The sequence below is a fragment of the Ovis aries genome, chromosome 12 (assembly GCF_016772045.2).
Source record: "Ovis aries strain OAR_USU_Benz2616 breed Rambouillet chromosome 12, ARS-UI_Ramb_v3.0, whole genome shotgun sequence".
NCBI classification, from domain to species: domain Eukaryota; kingdom Metazoa; phylum Chordata; class Mammalia; order Artiodactyla; family Bovidae; genus Ovis; species Ovis aries.
In genome coordinates, this window is record NC_056065.1 from 4476492 (window position 1) to 4485808 (window position 9317).

At 45.5% G+C, this 9317-nt stretch overlaps 1 pseudogene; it reads left to right on the forward strand.

Annotated features, from left to right (window-relative positions):
- Positions 1-6131: 6131 nt before the first annotated feature.
- On the forward strand, positions 6132-8109 carry LOC106991448 (integral membrane protein 2C-like; annotated as a pseudogene).
- The last annotated feature ends 1208 nt before the right edge of the window (positions 8110-9317 follow it).

A 9317-nucleotide genomic window follows, 5' to 3' on the forward strand; every position in this document is an offset into this window, starting at 1 on the left:
GATGAAAGTGATGCTGCTGAGAGTATTCTGGGCTCAGCCCTCAGGACTCATGGAATTATGACCCCAAACCGCTGTCTGTTTGTTGTGTAATTTAGTGCTGGTCACCATGTCCATTATTTATTTATTATTTGTTTCCTTATTGTGGCTATTAGTGTTTCTACTCTTAATTAAAGAAACACAATGCCAGAGAATGTTCAAACTACTGCACAATTGCATTCATCTCACAGGTTAGCAAAGTAATGCTCAAAATTCTCCAAGCCAGTCTTCAACAGTACATGAACCAAGAACTTCCAGATGTTCAAGCTGGATTTAGAAAAGGCAGAGGAACCATATATCAAATTGTCAACATCCTCTGGATCATCGAAAAAGCAAGAGAGTTTCAGAGAAACATCTACTACTGCTTTATTGACTACGCTAAAGCCTTTGACCCTGTGGATCACAACAAACTGTGGAAAATTCTTAAAGAGATGGGAATACCAGACCACCTTACCTGCCTCCTGAGAAATCTGTATGCAGGCCAAGAAGCAACAGTTAGAACTGGACATGGAACAACAGACTGGTTCCAAATAGGAAAGGAGTATGTCAAGGTTGTATATTGTCATCCTGTTTATTTAACTTATTTGCAGAGTTTATCATGTGAAATGTCAGGCTGGCTGAACCACAAGCTGGAATCAAGATTTCTGGGAGAAATACCAATAACCTCAGATATGCAGATGACACCACTCTTATGGCAGAAAGTGAAGAAGAACTAAAGGGCCTCTTGATGAAAGTGAAAGAAGTGAGTGAAAACATTGGCTTAAAATTCAACATTCAGAAAACTAAGATCACGGCATCCAGTGCCATCACTTCATGGCAAATAGATGGGAAACAATGGAAACAGCAAGAGACTTTAGTTCTGGGGCTCCAAAATCACTGCAATGGCACCCTGCTCCAGTACCCTTGCCTGGAAAATCCCAAGGACGGAGAAGCCTGGTGGGCTGCTGTCCATGGGGTCGCTAAGAGTGGGACACGACTGAGCGACTTCAGTCTCACTTTTCACTTTCATACATTGGAGAAGGAAATGGCAACCCACTCCAGTGTTCTTGCCTGGAGAATCCCAGGGATGGCAGAGCCTGGTGGGCTGCCGTCTATGGGGTTGCACAGAGTCAGACATGACTGAAGCGACTTAGCAAAATCACTGCAGATGATGACTGCAGCCTTGAAATTAAAAGACACTTACTCCTTGGAAGAAAAGCTATGACCAACCTAGACAGCATATTAAAAAGCAGAGACATTACTTTGCCAACACAGGTCTACATAGTCAAAGCTATGGCTTTTCCAGTAGTCATGTATGGATGTGAGAGTTGGACTATTAAGAAAGCTGAGCACTGAAGAACTGATGCTTTTGAACCGTGGTGTTGGAGAAGACTCTTGAGAGTCCTTTGGACTGCAAGGAGATGCAATCAGTCTATTCCAAAGGACTAGATAAGGGATATATAGTAATAAATCAGTTCTGAATACTCACTGGAAGGACTGATCCTGAAGCTGAAACTCCAGTACTTTGGCCACCTGATGGGAAGAACTGACTCATTGGAAAAGACCCTGATGCTGGGAAAGATTGAAGGTAGGAAGGAGAAGGGGATGGCAGAGAATGAGATGGCTGGATGGCATCACTGGCTTGATGGACATGAGTTTGAGCAAGCTCAGGGAGTCGATGATGGACAGGGAAGCCTGGCATGCTGCAGTCCATGGGCTCGCAGAGAGTTGGACGGGACTGTTTAGTCAGAGTGACTAAACAGAACTGAACTCTTAATCTGGATCATGGTTTTATAAGATTTTAGTAAGATCTTTTCTACTGTTGGTTGTATTTATTAATGTATTTATTTATTTTTTCTATTTAACTTATTTATTTTTATATTTGAAAATGAGACTTTTTAAAAACAATTCAGAGATTATATTTATAAGCTGACTAGAGCAGGTTTTTCATAGAGTGAACAAACTCTCTAAATTCTAGAGGAGTGGCTAGAATTTTATTAAATTAAGGACATGTTTACTGACCACCAGTGTTCTGTGAGATATTTAAAACTGAACTAATGGCTACTAAGTGTGGGTTGTGGAAGAAGGAATTTTGATGTAAAGTTACAGGCTTGTGTTAAAATTACTGACCACTCCATTCAACTCCTAGACCCCAGACTTGTGTCTTCCAGCTATGGAAACCTATGTGGCCAGGATATTTTTTACAAATAAAGTTTTCTTTGTATAATATCTGCTTGGAGCTTGAGAATGCTTCAGGAGTGGAAACAATGGTTTCCACTGGAATTGAGCTTGAGTGGGATGGGTTTCTAAAGGGATGAGCTTGAGTCTCATATGACCTAGGGACCTCTTACTCCTTTGGGGCAGGAAGTTGCCTGTGGGAACCTAGGGCTTCTCTCCGCTGCCAAATGCACCCCCAATTCTGTCTCCTAATTCACCCACAGCTCTGATTCCTCCACACGAAGGGGCTGTGTGGGGATGAGGGGCATCAGCCCTCCCTGCTTCTTCCTCCCTAGCACTGAGCAGTCTTCTCTGTGCCCCTGCTTTCTCCTTCATTTCAGGCTCTCATACTTTTGTGTCAGAGGTCTTAATTGCAACACAAATTACAATAGGCAGGAGGTTCTATTATAAGGGTTAAGAACACATAGGTGCAAAGTGTCCTGCCTAGGGAGCTGCATGTGCCCTCTTTGAAGGCCCTTCCATTTTGGATTCTGGCCAGCCCCACAGTCTAGGTTGTTCTTGGATCAAGTCTTTGTGTTTGGAACCAACTACTAAGTTGGTGTTCTCGGTCCAGGCCCCTTTCATGCTGAGCTTCCCTGGGCTCGAAGGAGCCAAAACTCTGGCCTGGGCTGCTTGCCTCCTCCCTCTCCAGCTCATTCTGAGCTGCATCTCAGCTTAGCAGTTTACCTTGCCCAGCTTCAGAAATAGCAGACTAATGCTTCTGTAGTGAGCTTTCTTTGCTGTCTCTGCTCCCAGCCCTTATCCCAGGCCCTGATGAAACTTAAAGAACTTTATTTTTTCTCATTATTAAGTGACAACTACCCAGTGGAGAAAATTAGGAAAATACAAAGACGTATAGAAAAGAAAATTAAAATCACTCATAATCTTATCACCCACAGATAATAAGTCTGAAATATTTAGGTATGTTTTTTCTACATCTTTTTTTATCGGATTCAAATCATGATTCACCTTTCAGTATCTGAGTGGTTTGGGCTGTAAAACTTAACCTTCTCGGAATTTAATTTCTTCTTCTGGAAAGCAAGTTGATAACATCAATGTTTCAGGGTGATGGAAGAAATGGTTCTTTACATTCCTTTAAAACAGGGCATTTTCTGCTTTTATTTTCCTCATTATGATCACCCTTCTCCTATCAGAATTTCTTGTTGCCCCTTCCCTGGTTTCCCTGACCAGTCTGACAAACAACTCAGCTTCGGCTCTCAAGGAATAGTTGAGAAGGAGACTTCACTGAGCTCAGTGTAAAATGAGAACCAATATCTCCAAGAGAGGGCTTCCCTCGTAGCTCAGATGGCAGAGTCTGCCTGCAGTGTTGGAGACCCAGGTTCAGTTCCTGGGTCAGGAAGATCCCTTGGAGAAGGAAATTGCAAACCACTCCAGTATTCCTGCCTGGAGAATCCATGGATGGAGGAGCCTGGTGGGCTCCAAACAGTTGGACATAACTGAGTGACTAACACTACGACCTCCAAGAGATACTTGATGGCAAAGAGGAGGCTAGTTTTACCTGCCAAGTTTGAGTCTTTCGGATGGGCATGTCTCAGGTTGACCTACAGAGCTGAGGATGAAGCTCCTCCATTTGTTTCCTGAGAAGCATTTCTGATTCTTCTGGAAGTCTCGGCCATGGGAAGCCTTGGTCTTTTGGAATTCCATGTTACCATGTGACCACTCCTTACCTGTCTATTCCTCTCCCCTGCAGGACCCATTTCCTCCTCTAAGTTATTTTTCTGGTCTCCCCTTGACCTATCACAGTGCCAACAATGGGGAATACAGCAGTGGAGAGTCAAGTCAGTTTGGGGACATGAAGGTGGGCTTTTAAGGGACAGACTCTAAAGAATAGTTTGCAATTGTTGCTTTCAATTCATTAAATTAAAATTAAACAATTAAAATCATTGCTGTCATGTATTAAGTACTTATGTGCCAGTCACTGTACTGGAAACTTCACATACATTATCTTATTTAATCCTTAAAACACTGTCTTATTTAATCCTTAAACCTGTGAGATAGGTTATTATTACCAGTTTGCAAGTGAAAATGTGTTCAAAGGTGATAAGTAATTTGTGTAAGGGCAGAACAAAGAGTTGAACACAGACACCCTGATACCACAGCCCTATATGGCTTCCCATTCTATATACCACTTCTTTCCCAACAGTGGCATCTTGTGTTCAGAAGCTCAGTAGTGAAGAATAATAAGTTTGGGCTTCATAGAGATATGAGTGAAAATATTGACTCAGAAATTCACTGTCTTGGACAAGTGACATAGCTACCCTTAGTATTATCCTTAGTTTCTTTATCTGAAAAGTAGGATTATACCACTTATCAGGCTGGGTTGATGTGAAGAATAAACAAGATTGTCATATCTAACTTGTACAAGCACATCTTAAGTATCAGGTACTGTTCTAAGTGTGTTACAGGCGTCCATCCATTTAATTCGCACAAGAGCATGATGAGATAGGTGCTGCTGTTATTCCCATTTTATGGATGAGGAAACTAAAGACCAGAAAGGTAAAATCTCTCGTTCAAGTTCACAGCAAATATTTCTGAAGGCAAACTATGAAGAGAGTCAGCAGCCTAGAGAACCATGCATTTAACCACTTCGCTTTGCTAGCTGATTGGAATGCCCAGTACATAGAGAGCTCTTGGTCAGTAGAGGTTCTGGCTGTAGCTGTGGTTCTGCCTGGAGAGGAAAGTGACGAGCCTTCCTTCCAAGCTATTAACTTCCTGGTGCCACTTACCTCTATAATATCTTTTAGGAACTTCATTTTTCTAGGCATCTGAACATTGTCTCCTCAATAAGCAGAATAAGTTCCTTTGGAAATCATAGGATTGACCTGTCAGCTCTGATTACTTTAAGCTCTTAGACCTTGGATTAAGAGTCTTAGAACCACTCTACTTCTCTAGGCCTCAGTTTCTTCTGAGAGAGTGCATATAAAGATGGACAATGGCTAGACTAGGTATAAAAGTAGACCTCTGATCCTCAGTCTGCAACACCCAGCCCAGGAAACCAACCCATTATCTGCAGTAAGCAGCCTACAGAGCTGGTCTACTATCTGTAAGTTAGATTGATATGAACTCAGACCACAATCTCTAGCAACCAGCCCATGAAGGCAAACTATAACTCTTGTAGCCATTGGATTCAAACAGGACTTGATTAAAAACTGGCAACTTCCTCAATTTTTGTCCCTGTTTCTAACCTAGCATGAACCAGAAAAAGCCAACTAATGTGTCCTTAACCAATCACATAGGATGTTCTGCTTCTAGTTAGCCTACTGATGGCCCCTCATGTCAACAACCTTTAGTCAAGGCACACCTGACAAGTTTCTTGTTTTCTCCTGTAATGATTTGCCACTTCTGCAGGCTTTTGTTGTTCAGTTGCTCAGTTGTGTCCAACTCTTAGAGTCTCTGCTGAAACACATGTCATGGTGGCTGACTCTCTTTCTAGAATAAGCTCTGAATAAATAGCTTTGCTTGTTCTCTTTTGGTTGGTCTTCATTTATTCCACACTGCAAAATTAAATGAAAGAGTTGGGACACATGATTCTGAATTCTAGAAACTGGATGTGCTAAATCTGGCTCAGAAGATCAGATCTAGCTGCTGCTGCCTTCATGATTGGAAGGGGTTTGTATGGCTCCTGTGTCACCAGCTTTGGATTCAGAATTTGAGGTAAACCTATCGATTGGAAATATCCAGGTGATGTCAGTGAAACTGGACAAGGCTTCCCTCTGATGGAGGGGTTGGCTCAGAAGGCAGAGTGTCTTCTAAAGCTAGGAATGAGATCCAGCTGCAGGGTAACTCAAAGAATAAAAAAGTCTGCTGAACGTTTCATTTCTACCATGCCCTGGGATTGCCCCAACTTCTTATTTTCAAGGACTCAGGTCTTCTCCAACATGGTCCAGTGTAACTTTGTCTGACTGTTTCTCTTCCATACAGATGGAGAATGAATGGACCATTCCCCTGCAGGACTGTTAAGTTCCTGCAGGACAGGACTATGTTAAAAAAGCCTACCTTATCTCAGCACAGTACAAAATTACATTATTGATGAGGACTAAATTCAAAAGCAGGCGAATGGAAAGTGTCTTTAAAAGTTAAAAAAAAAAAAAAAAGAGAAACTGCTTTTTCTGTTTGTGGCCCTCAGTCAATTTTTTCATGAATTAACAGCTTTGGCTTTTGCTAGAAAATAGATAAGCCACACTGCAGATTGGGCCTTGCCAACAGGAGGCAGCAGAACAACAACTGGTAAAAGAATGAACTAATAGAGCCACTCCTGATTCACTGGAAGTTTGGGAGAGCAGGCGACACTCTGGTTCAGCCCAGCTGTCAGGAGCACAATGAGTCAGTTGCTTAACAGGAAGACGGCAGGACTCAGAGGCCTGGAGGCAGAAAGCTGTGGATTACAACCAGAGTGCTAATACCTTTCAGAGTACATTCTTTGAACATTAGAGGTGGGAGAGGACTTACAGATCACTTTATAGGGTAGCCGGGGTTCAGAGAGGAAAGTGACTTGCCTAAGGTTACACAGAGAGTTATGGCAGAGTTGACATTAAAGCTCAGGTCCCTGTACTTCCAGGACCACTACATCTCAATTCAGTTAAAGAAGAAATAAAAATAACCCAGATTGGAAATGAAGTCAGCCTTTATGCATAGATGACAGGCCCATCTAGGGAGAAATATCCAATGGACTTACAACAAGCTAGTAGAATAAGAAAGTTTTGTTTGATAGCAGGAAACAAGGTAAGATCAGTTGTATTTCCATATACCAGCAACAATCAATTGGAACTTGAATTAAAAAAAATACTATTTACAATAGCATCAAAAAGTAGGAAATCCTTGAGGATAAATCAAGAACAAAAGATGTAGAAGGGGACCAAACTTCCCCTGCCTGCAGAGAGCTGTGGTACACACAGGGGCTGAGAGGAGAGTGGCTGCCAACAGAGGGCGCAGGGCGGACGCACGGCCCACGCAGCTGTGGTGAAGATCCGCTTCCAACCCGTGGTGGCCCTCATCAAGGCCGGCAAGACTGACAAGGCTTCGGCCTCGGTCTCCGCCCCGGTGTCCGCCCCGGGCGCTGAGATCCTGCTGACCCTGGCTGAGGAGAAGCCCTTGGGAGGAGGGGCCCCTCACCATCCCTACAAGACGCGTGGGCTCTGTCCATGGGCATGGACCTGCTGCTCATGGGCCTGGTGTTCACTTCCGTCCACATCTACAGATTCTTCTTTCTCATTCAGCTGGCCCGAGGCAATTTCTTCTCCTGTGGGGGTCTTCTAGGAGGCCTCCCTGTCCTCACAGGTCCGCACTCGCATGGAGCTGGAGGAGGACGGAAGATCTAACTGGAGGAGAGGAACCGCGGGGGCATCAACGTGCTTGTGCCCTGGTTTGGGGACATCCTCCACGATTCCAGCAAGGGCTCACTGTCTATCATGACTTTCTCCCTAGACAGGAGCCACTTCATTGTTCAACACCAGCAACCTGCTGCCCCCTTGCAACTTCTGGGAGTTACTGGTGAGGACGTGCAGAGGGGCACCTACCTCCCACAGACACACATCACCCCGGAGGAGATGGTGGTCACGGAGCACGTCAGCGACAAGCGGCCTCGGCCTCCTTCGCCTCCCACCTGTTTGCCCCAGGAAAGACACCTACCGGCAGTGGTGCCAGGTCACCCGGAAGCGGAAGTACAAACGGGGGCCAACAACAGCAACGGCCACCCGCCATTTTGAGAGCTCCTGGGTGCGGAGACGCCAGGGTGAGGGTGGTGTGAAACCCGCCCCGGCCTCCAGGCTCGCCCCGACCCTCTCTCATTTTCTCTGGAGGCCGCTCCCTGGCTCGCCTTCCCCTCACTTAGCTCGTGCTTTGGACACCTTTCCCTAGATGGGACGTGTGTCCCTGTTTCTCTCCAGCCCTGCTTACTTCCCAGTGCTGCAGCTGTGATGTCTCAAGGCCAACATCTCTGCCGACCTCTCAGGCCTGGGGGGGTGGGTGGGGCGCCCCAAGATGGTTCTGTGACCCTCATGAGGTCAGGTGACCGGGGTCCTGACTGGCAGCCAAAGGAGAAGGATTGGCCGGAAGGACCAGGCCTGGCCGGGTGTTGGGGTAGGGAGGGGCTGTGGGTTCAGGGATGTCTGCACAGCTGGGAGAGTCCTGAAAGGCTCCTTGCCAAACACTTCCTCGTCAGTGCTGACTCCCAGGCCTGAGCTGAGGATGGAGGGAGGGAATGTGACCAGAAATGGCGCCCCCCACCCTCTCATCCAGAGCCCAGGGACGGTGGTTGTCCTGGGGATCTCTCCAGGACTCATGACAGTGCCTTCAGCCACCAGAGGGAGCCTGAGTTTGGGGGGTGGGATGAGTCTGTCAAGCACAATCAATTTCCCAGTGGAACCAAAGAAGGAAGGAGTCGGGGCAGGAAGGGCAGGAGCTCAAGGAAGATCCCCGAAGCCACAGTCACAGAGGAACAGCTTGGGGTGGAGCAGTTCTCTTTTCATCCTGTCTACTGGCAGCTGGGCTAGATGAGCAGTGAGAAGGGAGCGGGGTGTAGGTCCTGCTGAGGGGCTGGGGCTCCCTGCCTTCCAGCTCAGGGCTATTTTGGAAGATCCCTGGGGGAAGGAGAGGAAGAGCTATCTGGTACTTGTGTACCCAGCCTCCTCTTTGTTCTAAAATTCTGTCCCCCTCTGCTTTGGGCAATGCAGCAATATTTTCCTTTTCCCTCTCACTTTTGCATATTTTTACTGGTCATTTCACATATTAACCATTCTCAGTCCTGAGCCCTGAAGAGGAGGGCTCCCATTTCTCCTGTCAAGACTTCAGTGCTCTCTGGAGATGAAACTGTTAAATGTTTTGTATATTTTCTCAATCAGGTCTCTTTTCATAAGTGTTTGCAGAACAATGAAAACCTTTGACTTTTGGGGAAAAAAAAAGAAGATGTAAAAGAGCTCTATGCTGAAAACTGTAAATCATTGCTGGCGAAATGAAAGATTATCTAAATAATGGAGGAATTTCCCTGATGGTCCACATACCCAGTGCAGGATGCCTGGGATGGATCACTGGATCCCACATGCTGCAAGGAAGATCGAAGATTCCCT